Source organism: Pleurodeles waltl, chromosome 8 (genome assembly GCF_031143425.1).
Source record: "Pleurodeles waltl isolate 20211129_DDA chromosome 8, aPleWal1.hap1.20221129, whole genome shotgun sequence".
Lineage (NCBI taxonomy): Eukaryota > Metazoa > Chordata > Amphibia > Caudata > Salamandridae > Pleurodeles > Pleurodeles waltl.
Window position 1 is genome coordinate 372,244,028 of NC_090447.1, and position 26,770 is coordinate 372,270,797.

General features: G+C 44.0%; 1 protein-coding gene across 8 annotated transcripts in view; it reads right to left on the minus strand.

The window, feature by feature from the left end:
• Nucleotides 1-26,770, minus strand: part of ABHD13 (abhydrolase domain containing 13) — a 97,070-nt gene that overhangs the window by 12,795 nt on the left and 57,505 nt on the right. The window contains exon 2 of one of the 8 annotated variants that reach the window (XM_069204258.1): nucleotides 13,398-13,494. The exons of the other annotated variants lie outside the window; for them this stretch is intronic. The gene's annotated coding sequence lies outside the window, so the exon portion shown is untranslated. The remainder of the gene's footprint in view (nucleotides 1-13,397; nucleotides 13,495-26,770) is intronic. 8 annotated transcript variants of the gene reach the window in all.

The following is a 26,770-nucleotide window of genomic DNA, read 5'->3' on the forward strand; positions in this document are numbered from 1 at the left end:
TTAAAACTTTGATGTGCAGTGTTTCCTGAAGTGCACACGATTATCCAGGGCCTTTGAATTTTCTGCAAAGGAGTTAAATTTGAGATGTTACATTCTATGTGCATGTTAAGTCCTTAGTACAATTCCTATTTTTTTCCAGGGAATGTTCAGATTACCTTTTGTCCTCATGTAAAGAGGCAATGTTTGTTCTGAAACATAATTCTAGAGGGTTCTTATATTCCTAGACAGTATGTGACATTTCATGAAAAGTTCATATGAAACATTGTATTAACCATTCTTGATTCCTTCCCAGGTACCCAGACATCTTGAGGTCTAGTTATAGTCCTATTTAAAGTTATCCATGGTTACAGTATGACAATGCTTAGAATCATAGTCTAGTAAAAATCAATGTGATAATATCTTGATATTGTGTTGTTTAACCTTTTTGCTTCCCAGCTGTTCCCATCCTAATCCCCATTTCCCCCGTTAGGACTCTCTCAGGCTCTGTGATATTTCTATCAGAGTTTTGGAGCTGTCTAGTGGTGGACATGTTGGGAGCGTACGCAGGCCCCGAGGATCTGGTCTCCCTCACACCAAGAGAAACCTCTGCCAAGGAGAAGAGCTGAGGGGGAAGTACTGCCCCTGCCTGTGACTGTACTTTGCTGGGCTATCCTGCGGCGGCTGCTTCTGTCTGAGGAAGGGGACGAAGACTGAACTTTGTGGTATATTCCTGCTTGTGAAGAATCCCCAAGGGCTTGGACCGAGCTTGCCTCCTGTTTTAAAGTCTCAGGGCCATCAAAGACTTCCCTTTGCCAGCACCTGGACTCTCTGCTAAGTCTCCTGCCTTACCAAGTGGTGCCCTATCTAGTCCCTGGGCCCTTGAAAGGTGAAGCTGGTAGAACAAGGACGGAAATCCATGCACAGGAAGCCATGTGGGGAAATTTTGACGCACCACCTGCAAGAAAAATGACAACACCCGCTTTATGATTCAAGGAGCACCCAGTTTGGGCACAGGCCCCCACAGAGGGCCCCCGATACCAACTCAGAGGGGGTGCGTGCCACTCCCCTTCCCCCAGCAATAGCGCAGCCTCCCTTTAGTGCAGGAGTCGCCCCCTTTTCTGGCCACGGAGAGTTGGCCTGTACACAGGTTGGGAATACGTCATTTGTTTGTTATGAGCATTTCAGATGTTGTAGGTACACATGCTTTGCTGGTACGGTGATTACTGTGACGGTCTGCATTCATGGTGACATCTTGGCATTTCTAGTAATGTGTTTATTATAAGTGCCTCCTTGGTACAGTAGGACTAGTCTCGATGCATTTATGGTGATATGTTTCCATGAAATATATAGTATGATCTTGCTGATGCCCCATATATTTTCTGATGTTCGTTTTATGGGCATTCTGTGAATGTTTTGCTAATCTGTGTTTATGACTTGCCATGTATTTCCTAATGTTCCTGGTATGGGCATTTATGAGAATCTTATGACTTGTGCATTACTGCAGTAATATTTTCCTTGTCTACTGCTCATGTTGCAGAATAATGAGTAACCTGTGTGTTATGTGCGACTACTGTTTGTTTTTGCAGACTATTGATGCTGTGTTATGTTCTGACAACTGCTTGGGTAGCAGGGTATTACTGACATGTTGTGTTTGGTCAAATGATGATGATGATGTGTACAATACAGTTTATTTTTATATAACTGTGCTGTGTTTCCTTTGTGGTGGGGATAGTGCGTCACGTACGTTGTGCAAATACTTTTACACATTGCCTCTGGAATAGGCCCGACTGCTCGTGCCAAGCTACCAAGGGGGTGAGCAGGGGTTATCTTGGATGTGTAACTTCCTTGCCCTGACTAGAGTGGATGGGTTCTGCTTGGCTTAGGTGCCTACCCTAGCCAACCAGAAACCCCATTTCTAACAAACATTGTAATAAACTTTGTTTTAAGGCACCTCCCACCAAACACCTGCCCTGCTTCTTACCCCAAGTAGCCTTTTTATAATAATATTTTGGGAAAAAACTTTTTTTACTACAAATTAAAATAGGGATGCCAGGGTCCCTTAAAGAGACTTAGACATTAGTTATGATGTAATAAATGTAGCCAGTGCAGTGAAGGCTTGGATATAGTGCATGAAACATTTTCTGACTTTACCTGACCACAGACTTCCTTGTACTAGCTCACTTTATTATGCCAGGCATTAAACTCCTTATTATGTTATTGTTCATTTACATAGTTCATTAAAGCAAATACATCTTGCTTATTTTAAAGAACACAAACTATAAAACTTAACAGTAAAGGGGGAAAGAGGAAAAGGGAGGGCACTTAATTATCAAAAAGTCCGATTTTTAGCCGCCATATAAAACATAAGTGGTTTGACCGCATGTGGACTCAGATTGAGAGAGTGCCACAGTTTGGCAGTGGAGAAAGCGCAATCTCCATAAGTGATGGCTATGATCATTGTGGTGACAAGCAAAAGTCAATTTATAGAGCTGAGGAAGCTTGGGGTTTGATAAAGGGAAAATATGTTAGCTAGACATATGGATGATCTGAGGTATACAAGTTTATGAAAAAATGATAAAGCATTAAGCTACCCAAAATCAAATGGGTAGACATAGTAACCAGTAATGGCTAGCTGTTTAATTTTCTATTAGTTCTCGTACTAACTTGTGTAGGTACATTCTGGAAACGCTGCCATGAAACATCTTAACATCAATGTATTTGAAAATCTTTGGTAGCTTAATGCTTTATCAGTTGTTCATCCTGGATGTAACGTTTACATGTCATTACACCATATTAACTTTATTACTGTTGAATTCTTTAAACAATTGATTTACCATTGCTTCTAAAGTATGCAAGTTATTTTCGTTATACATTATTTCATTTAATTTAGTCAACAGTATTCTAGCTAAAAAAGGAAATGCTGAATATCTAATTGTGCTATCATGCCTTCATACATTCAATGTTATTGAAAACGTATTGACCTTTTTTTCCCCAAGATGAAGTACAGTCACTGCCACATTAAAAAAATACTATTTAATGACCCAAGAAGCTAATCCACAGGTGAACTCCATCTTTACATGCGATTACTGAGGAATTGCTCTAATATGTAATGCATCTACCTGGCAGATGATCTATTTGCAATAATCACCACTTTTGGAGCATCTCAAATGTCAACTTTTGTAGCACTTATTCATGCCCCTTCTAAAGTGAAGTCACTTAATAGTCAACAGACAACCCATAAATAAAGTATGAGAGACATCAATATTTGTAGCTGGTGGGTAGACCTGGAGAAACACATCAGAAAGTGTCAATCAATCAATATCTGTAAAGCGCGGCTACTCAACCGTGAGGGTCTCAAGGAGCTGGGGGGAGGGGAGGTGCCTCATTCAAAGAGCCATGTCTTGAGGTTCTTCCTGAAGGTGGTGAGCGACGGACTTTGAGGTGCAGGAGGAGGTTGTTCCAGCTCTTTGCTGCAGTGTAGGTGAAAGATCGTCCTCCGGCCGTTGCTTTGGGGATGCGAGGGACGGTGGCCAGGGCCATCTGGGCGGAGCGGAGAGATCTGGCGGGTGTGTGGAAGGAGACGTGGTGGTTCAGGTAGGCTGGTCCTGTGTTGTTTATGTCCTTGTAGGTGTGGGTGAGAAGCCTGAAGGTGATTCGCTCTTGATCGGTAGCCAGTGGAAGGGTCCTCAGGTGTTGGTAGATGTGTTCTTGGTGAGGAAGGTCCAGAATGAGTCTGGCAGTGGTGTTCTGGATAAGCTGAAGATTCTTGATGTTCCTAGTTGAGGTGCCGGCGTAGAGGGCATTGCCGTAGTCGAGCTTGATCGTGACTAAGGCATGGGTGACTGTCCTGCGACAGTCTGCCGGGATCCTTCTGAAGATCTTCCGGAGTTTGCAGAGTATGTGCCAGCAGGAGGAGGCGACAGAGTTTACCGGATGGGTCATGCATAGGGAGGAGTCGAGGATGATTCCCAAATTGCAGGAATCCTCGGTCCATGCAGGGGTGGGGTGCTGAGGGATATGACCAGGAGTCATGCCAAGCTGAGGTGGCATTTCCGAAGATGATGAGCTCAGTCTTGTCGGAGTTGAGCTTGAGGCAGCTTTCTCTCATCCAGGTGGCGACAACTTCCATTCCTACGTGAAAGTTCCTTTCGGCCGTGTCCGGGGGTCAGTGGGGGAAATGATGAGTTGTGTGTCATGTTCATACTGTGGCTTCCGATGATGGCAGCAAGAGGGGCCATGTATAGGTTGAACAATGTGGGACTCACTGAGGATCCTTGGGGGACTCCGTGTAGGAAGGTAGCCTCTTTCTAGCATTGTTACCCCCACTTTTGGCCTGTTTGTGAGTATATGTAAGGGTGTTTTAACTGTCTCACTGGGATCCTGCTAGCCAGGACCCCAGTGCTCATAGCGAAAACCTTAGTTGTCAGTGTGTTTTATATGTCTCAGTGGGACCCTGCTAGCCAGGACCCCAGTGCTCATAGTTTGTGGCCTGTATGTGTATCCCTGTGTAGTGCCTAACTGTCACTGAGGATCTGCTAACCAAAACCTCAGTGCTTATGCTCTCTTCCGTGCCTTTAAAATTGTCACTCTAGGCTATTGACCATTTTCACCAATTCTAATTGGCACACTGGAACACCCTTATAATCCCCTAGCATATGGTAACTAGGCACCCAGGGTATTGGGGTTCCAGGATATCCCTATGGGCTGCAGCATTCCTTTTGCCACCCATAGGGAGCCCAGACCAATTTTACACAGGACTGCCACTGCAGCCTGAGTGAAATAATGTCCACGTTATTTCACAACCATTTTACACTGCACTTAAGTAACTTATAAGTCACCTATATGTTTAACCCTCACTTAGTGAAGGTGGGGTGCAAAATTACTAAGTGTGAGAGCTCCCTGGCACTAGCCAAAGTGCCCCCACATAGTTCAGGGCAATTTACCCAGACTTTGTGAGTGCGGGACACTATTACATGCATGCACTACATATAGGTCAATACCTATATGTAGCTTCACAATGGTAACTCCGAATATGGCCATGTAACATATCTAAGATCAAGGAATTGTATTTCCCATGCCAAATCTGGTATTGGGGTGCCAATCCCATGCATCCCGAGGGCTCCATCATGGACCCCGGGCACTGCCAAACCAGCTCTCTGGGGTTTTCTCTGCATCTACCGCTGCTGCCAACCCACAGACAGGCTTCTGCCCCTCCTGGGGTCTGGGCAGCCCAGTCCCAGGAAGGCAGAACAAAGAATTTCCTCTGAGAGAGGGTGTTACACCCTCTCCCTTTGGAAATAGGTCTTAAGGGCTGGGGAGGAGTAGCCTCCCCCCAGCCTCTGGAAATGCTTTGAAGGGCACAGATGGTGTCCTCCTTGCATAAGCCAGTCTACACCGGTTCAGGGAACCCCCAGTCCCTGATCTGGCACGAAACTGGACAAAAGAAAGGCGAGTGACCACTCCCCTGTCCATCACCACCCCAAGGGTGGTGCCCGGAGCTCCTCCAGTGTGTCCCAGACCTCTGCCATCTTAAATCCAGAGATGTGAGGGCACAATGGAGGCCTCTGAGTGGCCAGTGCCAGCAGGTGACGTCAGAGACCCCTCCTGATAGGTGCTTACCTGACTAGATGGCCAATCCTCTTCTGAGGGCTATTTAGGGTCTCTCCTGGGGGCTTTTCCTCAGTTAACGATGTGCAAGAATTCACCAAAGTTCCTCTGCATCTCCCTCTTCAACTTCTGCCAAGGATCGACCGCTAACTGCTCCAGTACACCTGCAAAACTGCAACAAAGTAGCAAGAAGACTACCAGCAACATTGTAGCGCCTAATCCTGCCAGCTTTCTCGACTGTTTCCTGGTGGTGCATGCTCTGGGGGCTGTCTGCCTTCACCCTGCACTGGAAGCCAAGAAGAAATCTCCCCTGGGTTGATGGAGTCTTCCCCCTGCTAACGCAGGCACCAAACTTCAGCTTTACCGGTCCTCTGGGTCCCCTCTCATCGTGACGAGTGTGGTCCCTGTAACACAGGTGGTGGATCCAAGTGACCCTGACAGTCCAGTGGCCCATCTGTCCAAATTTTGCAGAGGTAAGTCCTTGTCTCCCCTCGCCAGACAGTAAGCCTGTGTACTGCGAGAACTGCAGCTGCTAGGGCTTCTGTGCACTTTTGCAAGGAATCCTTTGTGCACAGCACAGCCCAGGTCCCCAGCACTCCGTCCTGCATTGCTCAAGTCGCTGAGTTGACCACCGGCTTTATGGGACCCTCTTTTGTAGTGTTGAGACGACCACCGTGCTCAGTTTTCTTGAACCCGTGTACAAGTACTTCTGTGGGTGCCGCCTTCTTGTGCGTGGGCTCTCTATGTTGCTGAGGGACCCCTCTCTCTCCTCTTCCAAGTGGCGACCTCCTGGTCCTTCCTGGGCCCGGGCAGCACCTTTTTTCTTCAACCGCGACCTTTGCAGCTAGCAAGGCTTGTTTGTGGTCTTTCTTCAAAGAAACAACTCTGCATCCTCCAGCATTCTATGGGACATCTTCTGTGCAAAGTAGAAGTCCCTGGCACCTTCCATTGTTGCAGAATCTTCAGCTTCTTCCACCCGGAGGCAGCCATCTTGCACCTTCATCCGGGGATTAGTGGTCCCTAAGTGGTTCGCATTCCACTTTCATAGTATATGGTTTGTGTTGCCCCTAGGCCTATTTCTTCCTATTGTGTTCTACAGTGTTTGTACTATTTTTCTAACTGTTTACTTTCCTGATTTTGGTTTGTTTGTATATTTTGTGTATTTTACTTACCTCCTAAGGGAGTATATCCTCTGAGATATTTTTGGCACATTATCACTAAAATAAAGTACCTTTATTTTTAGTAACTCTGAGTATTGTGATTCTTATGATATAGTGCTATATGATGTAAGTGGTATAGTAGGAGCTTTGCAAGTCTCCCAGTTCAGCCTAAGCTGTTCTGCTATAGCTACCTCTATCAGCCTAAGCTGCTAGAACACTACCAATCTACTAATAAGAGATAACTGGACCTGGCACAAGGTGTAAGTACCATCAGGTACCCACTATATGCCAGGCCAGCCTCCTACACTTCGCAGTTGACTCCTGTGAGTCCAGAGGTGTAGGGCGGGAGTCTGACCCTCTACGTCCTCCCGGAGAGGACGGAGTGGATCCAATCCAGGGCTCTTCCACTGATTTCTATGTCGTGGAGTCTGGGGCCCACAGTGATGTGGGAGACCGTGTCGAAATCTGCTGAGAGGTCGAGGAGTATGAGTGCTGCAGAGTGTCCGCAGTCTAGGAGTAATCTGATGTCATCGGTGGCTGCCAGGAGTGCTGTCTCCGTGCTGTGATTGCTGCGGAAGCCGGACTGGGAGCTGTCCACGGAATTGTTGGCCTCAATTAAGTTCCGTAGTTGTGCTTTGATTGCTTTCGCTAGTACTTTGGCTGGGTAGGGTAGCAGCGAGATGGGCTGGAAATTCTTTAGTTCTGATACGTCAGCCAAAGGTTTCTTCAGTACAGGGAGTGCAGAATTATTAGGCAAATTAGTATTTTGACCACATCATCCTCTTTATGCATGTTGTCTTACTCCAAGCTGTATAGGCTCGAAAGCCTACTACCAATTAAGCATATTAGGTGATGTGCAGCTCTGTAATGAGAAGGGGTGTGGTCTAATGACATCAACACCCTATATCAGGTGTGCATAATTATTAGGCAACTTCCTTTCCTTTGGCAAAATGGGTCAAAAGAAGGACTTGACAGGCTCAGAAAAGTCAAAAATAGTGAGATATCTTGCAGAGGGATGCAGCACTCTTAAAATTGCAAAGCTTCTGAAGCGTGATCATCGAACAATCAAGCGTTTCATTCAAAATAGTCAACAGGGTCGCAAGAAGCGTGTGGAAAAACCAAGGCGCAAAATAACTGCCCATGAACTGAGAAAAGTCAAGCGTGCAGCTGCCACGATGCCACTTGCCACCAGTTTGGCCATATTTCAGAGCTGCAACATCACTGGAGTGCCCAAAAGCACAAGGTGTGCAATACTCAGAGACATGGCCAAGGTAAGAAAGGCTGAAAGACGACCACCACTGAACAAGACACACAAGCTGAAACGTCAAGACTGGGCCAAGAAATATCTCAAGACTGATTTTTCTAAGGTTTTATGGACTGATGAAATGAGAGTGAGTCTTGATGGGCCAGATGGATGGGCCCGTGGCTGGATTGGTAAAGGGCAGAGAGCTCCAGTCCGACTCAGACGCCAGCAAGGTGGAGGTGGAGTACTGGTTTGGGCTGGTATCATCAAAGATGAGCTTGTGGGGCCTTTTCGGGTTGAGGATGGAGTCAAGCTCAACTCCCAGTCCTACTGCCAGTTCCTGGAAGACACCTTCTTCAAGCAGTGGTACAGGAAGAAGTCTGCATCCTTCAAGAAAAACATGATTTTCATGCAGGACAATGCTCCATCACACGCGTCCAAGTACTCCACAGCGTGGCTGGCAAGAAAGGGTATAAAAGAAGGAAATCTAATGACATGGCCTCCTTGTTCACCTGATCTGAACCCCATTGAGAACCTGTGGTCCTTCATCAAATGTGAGATTTACAAGGAGGGAAAACAGTACACCTCTCTGAACAGTGTCTGGGAGGCTGTGGTTGCTGCTGCACGCAATGTTGATGGTGAACAGATCAAAACACTGACAGAATCCATGGATGGCAGGCTTTTGAGTGTCCTTGCAAAGAAAGGTGGCTACATTGGTCACTGTTTTTTTTTTGTTTTGTTTTTGAATGTCAGAAATGTATATTTGTGAATGTTGAGATGTTATATTGGTTTCACTGGTAATAATAAATAATTGAAATGGGTATATATTTTTTTTTTGTTGAGTTGCCTAATAATTATGCACAGTAATAGTCACCTGCACACACAGATATCCCCCTAACATAGCTAAAACTAAAAACAAACTAAAAACTACTTCCAAAAATATTCAGCTTTGATATTAATGAGTTTTTTGGGTTCATTGAGAACATGGTTGTTGTTCAATAATAAAATTAATCCTCAAAAATACAACTTGCCTAATAATTCTGCACTCCCTGTAGAAGGTGTATTTCGGCGTGTTTCCAGTCCTCAGGAAAGGTGCCAATGCTGATGGAGCAGTTGATTGTGTTACAAAGCTCAGGGGTGATGGATGCGCTGACTCTGATGTATATGTGGTGCGGGCAGGAGTCCGAGGGGGCTTCGGAGTGGGTGGTGTTCATGATGTTGACTGTTCCCTCTGTGGTGAGCGTGGACCAGTCGTGGATGGTCTGGGCGGATTCTGGGTCGGTCGCAGGTTCCAGTACCTGGAAGCTGTCGTAGATGTCCTGGATCTTGTGGTAGAAAAAGGAGGAAAGTTTTTCGCAGGGGGGATGCTGGTGGCTTCGGGGGGTGGGGATCTGGGAACTCGTTGATAACTGAGAAGAGATCCTTCGAGTTTTGTACAGAGCAGTTGATGCGCTCCCGGGTGCGTCCTTCCTTGCGTTCATGATTTTTCATCGGTGGGTTGCGGCTCTAAATGAGGTGAGGTCTTTGCTGAATTGGCTGTTCCTCCATTTTTTCTCTAAACGTCTGCGGGTACGCTTTGATTCTTGGAGTTTGGTGGTGAACGGTTGTTCAGTATGAGATGTTGAAGTCTGGAAAAAGTGAATTTCATGTTACTAGTACCACGAAAAAAACAGCAAATAAATATGAGTGGAAAGTAGTATACCTAGGAGATCAATCTGCACCTAAGAGACTGTAGAAGTTGGTTCGCTTAAAATAGAAATATAAAATTAGGGTATGACAGATTTATAAAGCATTACCAGCAGCTAACACTGAAAAGGAATGGCCTCACAGTCTAGTGCAGCACAATCTGGGAATGGTAATAAGCAATGCAAGTCTCTCCTAGGCAAATAGTGCTGAAATCAAAAAATCTGGGATTGCGGACACTGTTGATAGAAAGTAGATGATGGTAAGAGCTTCAAACAAATCCTCCTCTTTGACGGGAGCCAATGTAGCTCCCAAACATGAAGAGAGAAATGAGCAATGTGGAATTTTCAGGATCAAATGGGCCACCACATTTTGCACCACTGGGAGTTTCTTAATTAGCCTATCAGAAAGGCAGAGATAAAGCCCTTTAGCATAGTCCAATCTTGAAGTGATGCCACGGTGTAAAGGGACATCATGGCAAGAAATCCAGCAATTTGTGCAATTATCTCAGGAGGGAGAAGCAGGAGGCAGCAACAGAGTTCATATGTGGAATAAATGACAATTAGCCAACAATGTGTACCCCTAAATTCCTCATTGAAGAAGCAGGCTTTGGCGGGGATGGCAGATCCTGAGGCCAGCAATTAAAGCAATCACCCTTCTTTTACGTGGCCAAACAAGAGAATCTCAATTCTGTCAATAGCATGTGGTTCTCACTCAGCCAATGCACAGTGGCAGAGAGGTCAGATTTCAGGGTCTCCACTGGGAAAGGAAAGGAGGTATTTACTGTGAGAAGGAGCTGCATGTCATCAGCATCTGAGATGGCCCGAAGGCCCAAGAATTCAATTAACTTGGTTAGACTAGCCAAAGAAATGTTAAATAAAGTTGGGCTAAATGAAGACCCCTTGTGTTCACCGAATGTGAGATTCCTGGCCAATGAATATCAGGAGGCCATCCAAACCGGTTATTGTCTCAGGAAAGGATTTAACCCACCCACAGGCCTTATTGCAGATACCAATTTCCGAGAGGTGTTGTAATAAGGTTGTATGAAAAACTGTATCAAACACCGCTGACGAACACAGAAGGATAAGTATATTACTATCTCCTTTATCCAATGTGGGTTTAATAGTTTCTGTGATCTCAAGAAGAGCCGTCCCTGTGCTGTGTCCTTGGGGAAAACTGGACTGTGTATTGAGCAGAGATATATGGCTTCCAAATAATTATTACGTTTTTTCTGGCAAAAGGGATACTGGGTGGAAATTAGCTAAAGCTTCTAGATTGGCAGAGGATATTTTTTTTTTTGACAATTTCACCCCTTTTCCAAGTAACACAAGCTGACTGCACCAAGTTCTAAAAAAAAAAAAAAAGAAAGATTTGCTGAAATACTGGTTTGATCACTTCGCCCACCATCATAAGAATGACAGGAGGACCTGGATCATCTGGGGAGCCTGACTTACAGTGAGAGATTTCGAGAGAAATATGTTCCTGAGGAAAGGGAATGAACTGAGACTAAGCACAGGCTGTATCATTAGGTGGCTGAGATAGCATGCTCTCAGTGCAAACAGCTGCTTCCAGTTCGCTGCTGCCAGGTGCATCAGTTTGTGGTAGAGAGCATAGTGTATTTTATTAAGTTTTATCCTTAAAATATGCTGAAAGCTTATTACAAAAATTCAGGCGACACTGCTGTTGCAAGTTTGGGGATTCAGGAAAGATGCGATGATTGTAAAAATACCTAGTGCAGGATTATGTGCTGAATTACTTCGATCTGCCAAATACATTTGAGCTGTTTGTAGCTTTATGATGCAGGAGTAGTAGTTGTATACACTTCCTTGGCTTGTTTGTCATACGTGCTCCAACTTGTCGCATCCTTTTTTATGGGCCAGAAGATCTGGGGAAAACCAAGTGGAAGACGATCATCTGTCAGTTGCGAGCCGAACTTTAATAGGGGCCACATCATTAGCAACTTCCCTAATTCAAGAATCAACAGCTAGAGAGTCAGAGCTAATATCTTCTGTCAAATAGCCATTGTTAGTGCCTCCAAAAGTCCCAAAAGGATGACTTTATTCCAAGATTGAAATTCAAATCCACGTTTTCCATCCATTTCATGAATAGCACTACCATAATTCCAGCTGAAAGGTATCAAAAATGCTCAGACCAACTTAATTTAATGGGGAACTAACTGTGAGAAGAAGGTAAGACAATATAAAGGTCTAATGTCCGGTTAGTCGAGTAGCCTTTGACATCAAATAATTAAGACACGAGTCCTGAAACTGCTGCCCCTACCGGTCCATCGAGACATCCACATAAAAGTTGAGATACCCAAAAATTGTGCAATTAGGAATATCTCAAGGCCACTTCTGAAACAGCTTCCTACCAGGAATTTAAAAAGTCAGTGGAATTTCCTGGGGGACGATAAACCAATAGAGCAGAAAAGGAAACATTGAGAGAGAGGGGGACATACAAAATCCTAGACTCTGCTCCCTTCAGGCTGTCTGATGCAAACATTGTGCATTTGAAATTCTCACCAATAATAAGTGCAATACCACCCTGGGGCCCCAGACAACCTATCCTGATAGAAGATGGCATAGCCAGAAGGACCTGCTAGAGCAATATCCAGATTCGAATTAGGCCACAGCCACGTTTCAGTCAGAAACAAGGTATCAAGGTTATTAGTCAGCATCAGATATTATATGAGAATCAAAGTTATGTTTAGTTTCAAGGATTTGATAACTGCCAACGTAACTGGCTGACCGCCATGTGGCTGCTTTGAAGTCTTTGAAGACTGCGGAGGCACCTCCATTTTGTGTTCCTCTGTGCATCTCCCCTGTGTCCTGTTACAGCGCAGTGTTCAAGGATTGCAAAAAGACCTAGGTAAGGAGCCCAAAGATTTTTCTGGGTAAATAGTATTATTTGTTCAAAAGTGTTTGTTTTACTGTGGGCTCTCTGTGTTTCAGGCAGCCTGGCCTCTTTTAAAGTGGTGTTTTTCAAAAAATCGTTTTTGCCGTGACTGTGTGAATTCCCTTGCTAGTTTGTGGCACCCCTCCCCCCCCCCTTTTTCCCCCTCTTCTAAGTAAAAAGGCTACATACATCTTGCAGAGTGTGGTTTTAGGAGACTGTTTTAATCTGTTTGTGTGATTTAAATTGTGCTTAAAAACTGTCTGCCCCCCCTGTATTTGTGCCTTTAAAAAAAAGCCAGATTTTAGAGTGTGCGCCCAGCACTATTGCAGTGTTTGTCTCTTAAACAATCTCCCCCTTACCTGGAAAGTAGACTCTGCTAGCTTGGAAGTGTGGATTCAGGCTGTCTGTATCCAAGGAGATTCTGAATAGAGCAGCAGTTGCCTTTCCCCCTGCCCACAGGGACTGGAGTTTAGTTAACTTGCTCCTTATATAAGATCCTTTTGGTTGTTGCATATGCTGTTGTGAAAGGTTTCTGGGAGACGGTGTTTCATTGGTTGCTAGCTCCAGCAGGGGTGCGCAATTTTTGAAAAAAATTACTTGTCTAAAGGACAAAGTTCCACAGTAATCTTCTAGCCCTGTAAAGAAATACACTTGCCCCACCTACCGTACAAATCGACTAGAAGGGCTTGCATGGATGCATTAAAACAGCCTCCAAAGTAAACATGTCCATCTCAGCCTCTTGGCTTCATTAATAGGCTGCCATGCAAATCCTCTTAGAGCAGCATTTTATCTACCAGGCTGTTTTCTTGCCATAGGCATAAACCACTTACCCTTCACTCTCTGACTTCTGAGCCCATATCTCTTCCATTGACTCTGAGGATCCATCATACTTTCTTGCTTTCTCACAACATTGGTTTAATACATTTCCTGTTAACGTACAGCACTTTCTTTAGAGATAGGCCACATATATATGTATGTATGTATATATATATATATATATATACACACAGGAAGAAGTACAGAAATATGTATGCAACCTTCCCCACCTTTCTCACAACAGATTTCATTCCCCTCTTCGCCACTCTCCCCTCCAACAGCTGCATGCCCTATGTCCAATCTTACTACAGGTTCCGCAATTGTCCTCTTCTTCACCACTCTCACAATAGGTTTCATTACCCCTCCTCCAGTCCCACCACAGGCTGCAAGTATCTTTATTTCACCTCAACTCCAAAATCCCCTCTTCTGTGCTTGTCAACAGCTGCAACTCCCTTGCCTTCCACTCTTTCACCACAGATTGCCCACTTTTCTTTACCCAGTGATATTTGTGCTTATCTAATAGAAGGTCTGTCCAGCAGCCCCTTTAGCCTAACTATCCCACTTTGCTTCAAGTATTCCAGCAGCCCTGCAACCTGCCCCTGCAGTAACACCGATCTTAGAGGTGTGTTGTAAAGAGCTACGCAGGTCTAGTCAGGGAAATATAGAAGCTAATTAACGTGTCCTGTGCAGTGATGACAGGATGATAAAACATTTACAATGGTAGCTAAAATATCGATTTCAAGCTCTCAATGAAGCACACACAGTTGAAAAAAACACAGTAAACATGCCACAATATTAATTGGGTGTGAACCGAGTGCAAGTGGGAAAACAAACATGGCAACAGGTTCAGACAAGCCAACTTTTATTAGGGGCGATGTGGACTATTTGCTACAGCTGCTAACCATGCAATATGTGGAACCAGGTTATATTCAGCCTTGGCTCAGCATTCTGTGAATCCCAGCAAATCTCTATGTGATGAAAAAGGTGGCGCATAGTCTATGTCTGTTGTGAAGAAATGTTATTTCATTGTGTTAGATTTGAGATGTATAAAACAGTCCAAAATATAACCTGGATTGTTCCCATCACAGACGCTCTAATCTTAAGAATTAAGTACAAAGCATTACCTCTAGATAGGAAAGAAATAGCTATTTAGTTGCTGAATTATACAATGTGAAACTGGGAACCAGGATCAATCGTGACTTCCCTGCTTTACCAAATTGTGTTATCTTAGGCAAATACTTTATTTCACCAAGCCTCCTTCTCTCCACAAAAACCTCTCGTTCTTAATTCAGTAGCCTACAATGGTGCTGTAAGTATAATAAGAATCAAGGCCACATGTATGGTGCAGAAGATTGCTGGCTTGCATCTGAGTCTACTCATAGCATTGTCATCAGGGCGGAGACTGGAATTTTTCACAGTGCGTGTTTGAAAACTCGCAAATTAATGCACTATGCTGAAAAGCTTTATTGTGTTAAGGATATACCATTTTTGAGTTGGGAATACACTGTCATATTCTGACATGTTTGTTGCATGAAAGTCATGACAAATATTTTAAGGCCTGGCTCACGCAAGGCTCTTAGAGCCAGAGTCGACCCTTGGCACTAAAATCACTCAAACATTTGACAGCAACCCCCACTCATGGTGGCTTCCCCTCGTTTGCCTGGGTGACAAATGTGGTATTTTTGACACCATGATGGTTTGAACAGCAAATCCGAACACATCCTCTGAACTAGTACTTGACATCCACTTGTTACATCTTGTTTGCCTATTCCACTTCCAGCAAGTGACAGCATTCTGGAGCACCTGCTGCTCAGCAGGCATACCACACTCGGGAACTCGTGCTCTCTTGACCTTCGGTTTCCTGACAAGGAGAGTTGCCTGCCCTGTAACCTACTTCACAATTCCTTCTTCATCATGCCGCCTATCAACAAATCGCGCTACGCCAGAAAACTCTCGGCAGCCACTGTTAAGCAGCATACTCACTGTCAGCTGTTTGGCATGCGAGCCTGGCAGTCACTGTGATCACGGGCTTCTTGTGCTCTCGTTTTTCTTCCGATTTTCATTGTAAATGGCCTGCAGCAAGGAATTCATCTAGATTTGCCACAGTGTTCAAGCATGCAGGGACCGGGCATCTGATACTTCCCACTTCAATCCTACCTCAGGGGAACGCAACGGGGTATATTGTTTCACTCTCGGGAGGCATTTTCACAGCATGTAATTTTTAGCGTGTAGGCCCACAACCAATAAATAGACGATCTGTTTTCACCTCGCTTTTTAGCTGTGAACAGGAGTGCTCAAAGCTCTCTCTCTTCCTATTATGGTTACCATATTTACCTATGAAAATGAGCACTCAGGACATTTTCAGCATGCAATTTGAAATAACAGACTCAGTGCTTGTATAAGTTGCAGGAGAGTTTAGCAGAATGTCTGCTTGTCCGGCGGACTAAGTACAGATTAAAACTTCTTGTCTGCGGCAGGAATCATCATGTCTCGGGCGTCGGGCGATACAAATTCCCCACCCCTGTCCAGGGATGCAGTTATGATTGATGGATAGGGCTGAGATTCTGATTGGCTGTTGGTTCTAGGGCTGTGACTGGTGGATAGGGCTGGGATTCTGATTGGTTGATGGTTTTAGGGCTGGGGCTGTGATTGGTGGTCAGGAATAGGGCTATGACTGGTGATTAGGGACGGGTCTCCCATTAGTTGGCTAAATCAGGGTTTGAAATGGTATTGGCTAGGGTTAGGACCAGCTTCTTCTTGGCTAGTAGGGCTATAAAAGGCTAGGACTCAGGGCGTCTCAGCAAAGGGCGGAGAGGACAAGGGCAGCTGCCTGTTTGGGCCTGTTCAGGACAGGTAGGGACTAGGGCCAGAAATGCTGCCCAATTCACATATGACCATGAACGGTGTCAGCCCCGAAACATCCTCAACATGCAAACAATTATGCTACAAAGACATCCAACTCATGCATCACAAACTAACAATAGACAGATTGCATTGCCCCATCACCCAACACAGTACCCTATATACAACACATATAGACATACCCCTCACAACTACTACGGTCAAACACCTTCATTCTCACAGCAAACACTACTCTGTCCACTCCCACTAACACAACCTGCCACCACCCACACAATACAAAACTACAACATACATTTCTCTCAGTTTCAGTTTCCCAGATACACACTCTCTGCTGATACTAACCAACAACACTATCCGCTGTTCACTCCACACAGACCACCTGTCATCATAACAATGCCCAAACCCTGCCTTCAAACACATCATCTACAAACACTCTTCCCCTCTCTTCACCAATTACACACAACCATACAATCCCCACATTTCACTCCACCACACATATTACCTCTTCCAGTCATCGCAACTAACACTAACTCCCCTGACACACATCCATCACCTCTTACACACCTTGTACATACATCTCCAAAACACATCAACACCCCATCTAACACTCAAATTCCACTCACCAGCTCTAACTCACATACAAATCCCTCACCAAAAACAACTACACCAATATCCCCTCTCACTTTTCCACAAAATCAATACCGACCACAAACATCAGCACATCAAAGCAACACAAACTTACATTACACTCATCGTCATACCCACTCCTACCCCCAGGACCACACAAAGAATACAAATTCCATCCTATCTCCACCCCTACCTCCCCACTCTTCACAAACACCTACCACAAGCACCCCGACCCAGCAACTTTCATTCACTCGCCTCTCCTCCATATTACAATTTAGAGCCTTACATCATGATCCACATGCTCCTCCTCCACCCCTAACCCATACTCCATCCACACTAAACAAACGCAAACAAAAAAATAAACATGCCACTCATAGCAGCCTCGCATCCCCTTGTCTGTTACATAATAAAACTACCCTACAAAAAACACTACACTCCTCATGGCTCTCTCAGCCACCAAGTCCACCACCCACACACACAGACCCAACAAAATGCCTCCTTAACCTGCTGGACAATGAACACTATGTTGAAAAGCAAGACTATTGTGAGCCTCAAACAGTTATCACAGCTAGCAACACTCCTGCTTCAAGCTCACATTACACTACTTACCCTTCTACTAAACAAAACAACACTACCACTAACACACCTTTTCTAAACTGCCAGCTCATAAATGCTCGATCACTCTCAAAAAACAAGCACCACATCTACGACCTGCTCACAGACACACAACCTGACTTACTATTCATTACTGAATCCTGGTTGGGAGATGACATGGTACCAGTGTTGCACAAAGCTGTTCCTCCAGGCTATCAAACCATCACACAAAACAGTATAGGCAAGAGAGGAGGTAAACTAGCTATTATATTCAAACAGGCAATGAACCTCAGTAAAACATACATCTCCATACAAGGTTGTGAAGCCCTCCTTACCAGATGCCACCCTACTTCAACTTCCTCCTGTAACTTTCTCCTCCTTTACAGACCTCCACCTAACAACTCCACTTTCCCAGATCCTTTTCTTGACACAGTCTCAAACCTTATTACACTATACTCCAATCTATGCATTCTTGGGGATCTAAACATTTGGTTTGACAAACCCAATATGTCCCATCCAAAAGCTATCACCACTGGCCTGTTCGCACTTAACCTACATCAGATTGTACACAATCCCACACACATCGATGCTCACATCCTAGATGTCATTTTTGCTAAGCCTGAACTCGTTACTATTCATAGCATCACACCAACCACCTGGTCAGACCACCATATGATAACTTTCCGACATACAACTCCAGAAATCAACACACCCCACAACTACTTACATACATACACCTATCAACCATGGAGCAAACTCAATTTGGATCACTTAGAAACACAACTAACAGCAAACACAGATCTAGATACAATTAATTCTGTCCAAAAACGTTATGAGTGGCTACAGGAAGCTTTTGATGTCCTAATACCACTCAGAAAAACTAAACACAACAAAAGAAAACCAACACCTTGGAGAAACACAGAACTTAAAAAGATAAAGCAACAAATCAGAAAGTTGCAGCGGACCTGGCTCAAAACAAACAACAGTCAAGACAAACTGAAGCTAAACAAACTTAACAGGATATACAAATCATCAATCAAAAAAGCTAAAAAAAGATACTACTCAGACAGAATTCAAAATGCTCAATCTACAACCAAGGAATTTTATAAAATTCTCAATGAATTTCGAAAACCTACATGCATGGAAGGAAATCATCCCACCACTCAAGATTTCACAAACAAATTGGCAACTCACTACACAACCAAGGCAGACACATTGGACTCCTATTTAAAACAGAAGAAAACCATCAGCACCAACCCCTTTCCTAAAATACCCTTCAAGAATAAACCATCCCAACCTCTACAGTCCTTTAAACAAATATCCCAGGATGAATTTATGGATTTGGTCAAAGCAGGCAGACCTTCTGGTTGCCCTTCTGACCCTTTGCCCACCACAAGTCTTCAAGAACATCCTGCTATCTACTTCTGCTACCACACCTGTAAGAAGAATCATCAACAACTCTTTAACTTCAGGAACTTTTCCTGCAGACCTGAAAAAGGCATACATACGACCTTTATTAAAGAAAACAAACCTAGACCCGCAAGACCCCAACAACTACAGACCAATCACAAATGGACCTTTCCTGGGCAAATTGATAGAAAGAGCAGCATTCGCCCAGATGTCACAATTCATTGAAGACAATTCTATACTTTCAGACTTCCAAACTGGAATCCGCCCAGGAAGAAGCACTGAATCGGCACTCATGGCAATCTGGGATGATCTTAAAAACACAGTCGACTGAAATGGAGTTGCTGCACTACTTCTCTTGGACCACTCAGCTGCCTTCGATACGGTTGACCATGACACCCTAACTCAAAGACTCCACAAAGCTGGCATACAAGGGATTGCTCTCGACTGGATTACTTCCTATCTTCAAAAAAGAGCAAATATCATTCACTCGCCCCCCTTCTCGTCCGAACCCTACCTCCCAAAAGCAGGGGTCCCCCAAGGGTCAATCATCTCACCTTTGCTTTTCAACATCTACATGATATCTTTACCAGAACTGATCAATGATTTCCATCTCACATGCTACAACTATGCAGATGACACACAAATACTACTTAAATTAGAAGGCCCCAAAAACATTGAAAACTCACAAATCTTCAGTTGCCTCAGAGCCGTTGATCAGTGGATGACCTGGAGCCATCTCAAACTAAATACCTCCAAAACAGAAATGCTCATATGTGGTGACTGGAAAAATTATGACCCTCTGTGCATCTGGCCTGACGATCTCGGACCACCTCCTCAATTATCCAAGGAAGTTAAAAACCTAGGAATCACCATGGATTCCAAGTTAACTATGAATGCCCAAGTAGACAAATTAGCACGCACAAGCTTCATCACCGTAAAGACTTTACGACGCATCTTCCCCCACCTCGGATTTCCACACAAGGTGCAAGCTACTATCTCGCTTGTACTATCCAAACTGGATTATGCCAATAGCCTCTACCATGGATCATCTCTATCTGTTATGAAAAAACTACAACGTATCCAGAATTCCGCAGCCAGGCTACTACTACATATAAAGCCGCAAGCCCACATCTCCCCTGCCTTGAGAGCACTACAATGGTTACCCGTTGCCAGAAGATGCACTTTCAAGCTGCTTTGTATCACCCACAAAGCTATACATGGAACAGGACCGTTTTTTATCAGAAAGAAAATGACCAAATACATCCAACAAAGAACCCTCCGCTCAAGATTGGCACCCCGCCTTAGAACACCACCATACAAGAAAGAGACTATAGGTGGTACATCTTTCTCCGTCCAAGCAGCCAAACTATGGTATTCATTACCCTCAACTATAAGAGCCACCGATAACTTTCTTGACCAGAAAACTACTCAAGAGTTGGCTCTTTCCTTCATAACCACCTTTTTCAAACAACTATGAACTGCATATGCCTATGTGGATAAATATTTTATTTTCACATTATATGTATATTTCTATTTATTTATAGTTTCTTTGGAAAATATGTATTGCTACTATGTCATAACAATAAAATACACACACACACTCTTTAAACCTGTCTGACTAAGTATTTTTTACCCATGATTCTAATTATGTATTGTATGTGCATATGTGTGTGTATTCATGTGTGTGTGTGTATATATATATATATATATATATATATATATATATATATATATATATATATATATGTGTATATGTTGTTTCTGTGCTTGCCATGTTCGTGGACCATTGTATGGCTCCTGGGTGGGTTGTTATACTAGATATCTATGAATTCCTGCTCTCATCTTATCACACTTATCTACTCATCACTCTTATGTCATGTCTCTATCAAACTATCCTCCATTCTCACTCTGACTCATCCCAAATCCCTTCTACTACTTTCACCCCTTAAATATCTCTGCCTAAGCTCTTCCCTCCACTTCCACATCTAACTCACCAAACCTCACTCTACCTCTGTGACCTCCCACACAACCCTACTAAATTATCTTGCATTCATCTCACCCTGCTACTATGCTCTCCCTAACCTTTCCACATACTCTTCCCCCTCCGCCCCCTTTTACTCATCCCAAGCCTTTGGGTTGAGTAAATGAAGGATATACTCCCAATTAACACTTCTGGATTTCTTTCCTCCTCCACCCCTCCATTACTCCAGTCAATCTAACTAACAAACTCTCATATCCGCGGCTCAAATTAACTCATAATAATACTAAAACTGTACTCATTATTTAACGATACTAATCCATCACTAATTCTTGTTGGGTTCAAGAGTAGCGTGCTACTCATCGAAAAGCGCTTCAACGCCTCATCAGGGGTTGTAAGCGCTATATAAATACGATTACAATACAATACAATACAATACAGAAATTAAGCATAAGGTCACAAAAATGTACATCTTTGTGAGTGTGCCCAGGGATTGCCAGGTAGTAGCACGGAATTCAGAGGCATTATTGGTCCTCCATAACTGAACTACTGGAACGAAAAAGATGCAATGAAGCACAGGCATAAGTACTCTATAGTACCAATAAATGAATCACTACCTGGCTGAGAAATGCTGATATAATGTGAAAATAACTGTACAGTTGTGAAAAATGTGAGTACTGTCCTGAGGGGAAAAAATAGAAGAACTGGTTAGAAAGGCTAGTGTTATCTCAATCCCCAGTTCTAAATGACACAGATCGGGTGAAAGAGTTTTAGCTCTTGTGTGATCTAGTTCAAATAAGTGTAGGATGTTTCTATATTTTTACCATCTCAGCTAAATACATAGAACAATCGCAGCATTAGCCCTAGCTATACAAGATATATAAACTGGGTGTTCAAGCAGCTCCATTACCTGCACAGGGATGAAGAAAAAGCAAGTTTTGAGACTGATGCTGATGTGTTTCCGAGTTTGAGAGTGAACTGAGGGCTGCTAACCAGACCCCAGTGCCTGTCTTCTAACTCATCACAAATTACGTGTTGGATTGGCTACCCACAACTTGTTTAAGCCAGCTTACTTATAAGTACCTAGCATATGGTGCTAAAGGTATCCAGGGCATGTAAGTTAGTGTCCACCCAGGACTGCAGTACTGATTGTGCCACCCTCAGTGTGACGAAGTACAAAATGGCTCCTAGCCTGCCACTGTAACCTGGAAGAGCAATTTTAAAACTGCTAGATCGACCTTGGCTTTTAAGCCAATGGCAAAGCCCCCACTTCCTTTAACAATATATGTCAGTTTCCTGTAATGAAGGCCTATAGAGCCCTAAGTCAGGGAGCTGTATATTATCAAGTGGAAGGTATACTTTCAATATGTCTAAACAGCAAAACTTCCAAATTGTCAATTCTGCTGTGGAAAAGTTAATAGCCCTATTGGCTAACACAGTGCTACCAGCCTACCCCCTCAGTCTGGCTAACTGCTGAATGGTAGTACTAAAATGGGCTCTCCAAGGTTTCAAATTAATTGTGGCATTAAACCCGACTTGAGGCTTAAGTTGAATTTAATGTCACTTTTAGGGCAACTGTGTTTCCCAATTTGTCCAGTGGTCTCACACAGTTGCTGGCCACCGAACAGCCTTCTCCCCTGCTGGCGAGTAGTGTGAACGACTTGCGGGCTCAGGAACAGGTTACCTCCCACTTGGAAAACGCCACACAGGGCGCTGACCCAAAAGGCGAGCTTCAAAGGAGGAAGCCGCCTTTAGTGGGCAAATGGTGATCACACATGTACAGCGACCTCTTCCTTCAGGTAGACAGGCCAGTGGTGGGAACAGAGAGGGGAAACGAGTGACCAAACCTTTATTCCCGTGGGCCTGTAGCCCACAGGTAGCCATAAAGCGAGGGTGGGAAACCATGTGCAGAAAATGCAAGTAAGTGGTCAGACATCTTGAGAGAGTGCAGAATATTACACTCAACTCTGGGATTGCTAGATGCCATACATAGCTAAAAGTCATCACAGGGCGGGAAGGGGAGAGTCTGGGAGTCCTGATACTCCATTGGCTAGTGACAGCAGCATTCCAGCCAGGGCACTTCCTGGGCATAAATATGCACCCCTGAAAGCCTGACCCTTAGATCACAACAGAACTGGAGAAAGGACCGAAGAAGGACTGCCCTGCTGACCCCTTGACTTGGCTACAGAGACTGTGCTGACTGCTAAGCTGCACCTGCTGCACCTTGTGCTAGCACAGAGAGGCCTTTGCCCGTGACTCCTGGAAAGGTAGCTCCCAAGCCCCATACCAAATAAGTGAGTCCAAGGGTCAGTAAGATAAACCCCTGGAACCAGTACTCGGCCCATAAAAGCTGAAGTAGACGCATTCTTCAAATCACCCTGACAGGAACTGAGCAACCCAAGATCCTGATCCTTGATGGCCAAAAGTTGCACATGAGTCTGCTGGAACCGGAAGTGTTGTCGGAGACCACATTGGTGGCCAAGATCAGACACTAGCCCCCACCAAAGGATACTGTTGAAACTGCTGTGTACAGAGATCGGCAGACCAGACTCAGCTGGCATTCTACGGACTAAAAAAAAGACTTTGCGGTACACACGTGGCCAAAGTCACTCCACCTTACCTGTGGACCAAGGAATAACTGCTAAGGGCACCCCCACAGACTGCACAGCACCCAAAGAATCTTTCATCATCCTCTGAATCCTGCATACCCAGCATTAGGACCACTCCATTTAATTCTATGGTGGTCTTGATGGAAAGTGTGAACTTGGACTGGAGACTGCTTTGGGTGACTGTCCAAGTACACCTTATAGACCCCCTTGACATTCTCTCTCTGTCTGAATTTGTCATCCCACTCAGGCCAGAGTAGCCAAACATAACTCAAACGTTTTAAAAGTTTTGAAATTTCACAGTTACCAATGCTTACTTGTGCATGGGACTAAAAGGCTGAGATTTACATTTTACTGAAAAATCTGTATCTCCAGAAACCTCCGGTGAATTTTGCTCATCTTGGTATCTAAAAATTCATAAAAATATAATCTGTTTTTATAAATTGGTGTTGAATTTCTTAATGTTGCATAACTTTCTCATTCTGTTGTTTGGTACTTCAAAAAGCTTTACACTAGTTCCTTTACTTAAGCCTTGCTGTTCATAGCCATAGCTAGCCAGGGTTGAGCTAGAGGTTTTACCAACAAGTCTGGTGGGACCCAAGTCAGTTTTGCAAGTGTATTACACGCTAAGCTCACAAAACCATAACATATAATACACCACAGTCCTCACATAGTAGAAAAGTCAGAGTGTCGTTGGCATGAAATTTATCGAGTGAAGGCAGATGTTTTATCACCATGATGTGTTTAAAGTTTGGGAGATAGCTGTTCTACTATGTGTAGAAGATCTGTGACATTTGAAAGGCGTATGTAAATGTCCATCTTGAAAATGAATGAGGTGCCTGAGAAATAAGTCCCTTCTCTTCCCTTTCAGGCAACACTTGGAAACTTTTCTTACATTTTAAGATGTTGTATTTCAGAACATCATTTGTAAGCATCCATTTTCCTTTATCTATAACTGTACAACATCTCCTTCTTATACATCCATTCTGTAGGGATATTCCTAAAGCATGGACCACGCCTTAGATCGTCTGGGCAGAGCAACGCAAATAGCAACAGGGGTACAAGTTTGACTAAGTGTCTACATCGGTTTCATTAAAAAAAACAATTTAAACAGCAATGTCAACTACATTGGAGCACCAACACTTTCCCACTAAACCAGAAGGCTGTGACAGTAAGTGCTCCTCACCGTTACTTATTACGGGAAATCTTCAAAGGACTGCCCTATCTGAAAAACACGGCCAAACGTTAAAGTGCAACAATCAATTCCAGTAACTTTAAGTGGGACAGTTGGACACATTTTACCATGAACCAAATTATCTGCTCTTAAATGTCATGTAGTTCACAAAAGGGGGAACTTAAAACATGACCAGCCTGTGGTTGCACATTTAAAACAACAACAAAAAAAAGCATGACCTAGAAAAAATGCAGCAAGCCACATCCTGTTTAAATGTGACAGTCCAACCTGTGGTTTGGACACAATAAACCACTGGTGGAGACATTTTCTGCAGCGGACAGACCACTTTTAGGCTAAGATATAGATTATGTCAGTAGAGTCGGTCATTTCACCTTTTCCCCATTGTGGAGTGGGGGGATGGGATGAGCTTAGGGGCTATAACACTATTTTCTACAACAGACTGGAGGTCACACAACACTGTGTTTTCTCACATTGCTTTATTAGGTAAAAAGGACAAACAATACACCATCCAAGTTAATGGTTTAAAGCATTATTATATTAACAGTCATTCAACAAAATAGGAAGTAGAATTGCTAGTGACATACAGAAAAAGAAAGAGAACAGGCTTAACACATCAATCAGGCCACTATATACCTACAATCCAACCTTGACATCAGACCCCAGTTCCATGAGTTCCGAGAGGCTACCAGGAAATCAACAGACACCACAAAATCTAATGGGACCTAGTTGTGGGAGCGGATTTAGTAAGACATGAGGTGACTCAACAGCATATGAAACTTGGATCCTGACTCTTCTTTGCTTAAGCTAACATGATAAACTAGGGTGTGCGCAAATGTCTACGCATGTTCAGGATTATTCTGCATTCCAGAACATGTTCTGTATCCTGGAGGTGAGGATGAAACATAGTTCCTATCTTGGCATGAGACCACCATTCATGTCTTGCACTAGTGACATAAGGGGGTGATGGCAGTATACTTGTTTTATAACTTTTAGTACTGAACAGGACTTCCCATTGGTCATGTGGAGTGTGACCCGCCATTGTAAAGTTCCACTATTTGTGACACTCAAACCCTTGCGTTAATAGTGTGGAAAGAGGGAGAGAGAGAGAGGTGGGGGGAGAGGGAGAGACAGGGAGAGGGGAGAGAAAGAGGGGGAGAGAGAGAGAGAGAGAGAGACAACCAAGGCTCTCCTGCTCTTGTGGTGAAAGGATGTATGCTGTAACCTGGGGGCTCACTTTTGGATTGCCCTTGGTCTGACATGGCACACAGTGGAGGGTGGAGTGGAGCTGCCCCAGACAATAGACGTGTATTGCCTACTTTCCTTGAGATGAAGGGAGGAGCCCAAAAAACCGAAGTCTGAAAGGATGGAGACAGGGCTACTCTAAGGAAATATGTGGCCCTTTTAGTAGGGGTATGCAGGTTAGTTGTTCCTCAGTACCGCTATTTGATATGAGAAAGGGGGTGAGTCGCCAAATTCTGTTTTTCCTGGGTAGGAAAGTTTCTAGGCAGAGTCCTTCTGTCTGAGTGACTGCTACTTCAGGAAGACAGCCAGGTGCAGAGTCTTTACTTTTCATTGAGCTCATATTTTGAATAGTCCTGCTTGTAGGCAGCTTCATCACTACCTGCCGCAAGAGCCATCACCATTCACACAGTGAGTGTCTGTAGTGCAACAAATAAATAAACTGCGGCAAATTATGGAAAGCACTGACAACACCCAAGCAACAGTGTACTGTTCAGCAACACTGTGTGTTACTGTTCCTTTGTCCGCATGTACAGGAAGTCCAAACAACACCCCCATAGCGGAGAATTTGATTATATATTGTTTGTGTACAAGTTCTTTATATAGGTACATAGCAAAAGAAAATAATAATGTTGTTTTGTGTCAACAGTGCAGATTACTCAGCACACGAACCATGGGTGGAAGAAACACTTTGGACAGACCTGCTTGTAGCCAGCCTCACCACTACTGGCTGCAAGAGCCATCACCCTGCACAAAAATGGTCTGTGCTGCAGACAGGAAATTACATTTACAAAGATACAGGTAACACAATATACACAATCCCTGGTTGACACAACAATCTGTCATGAGGCCTGTTAACATGTCATAGGTGATACT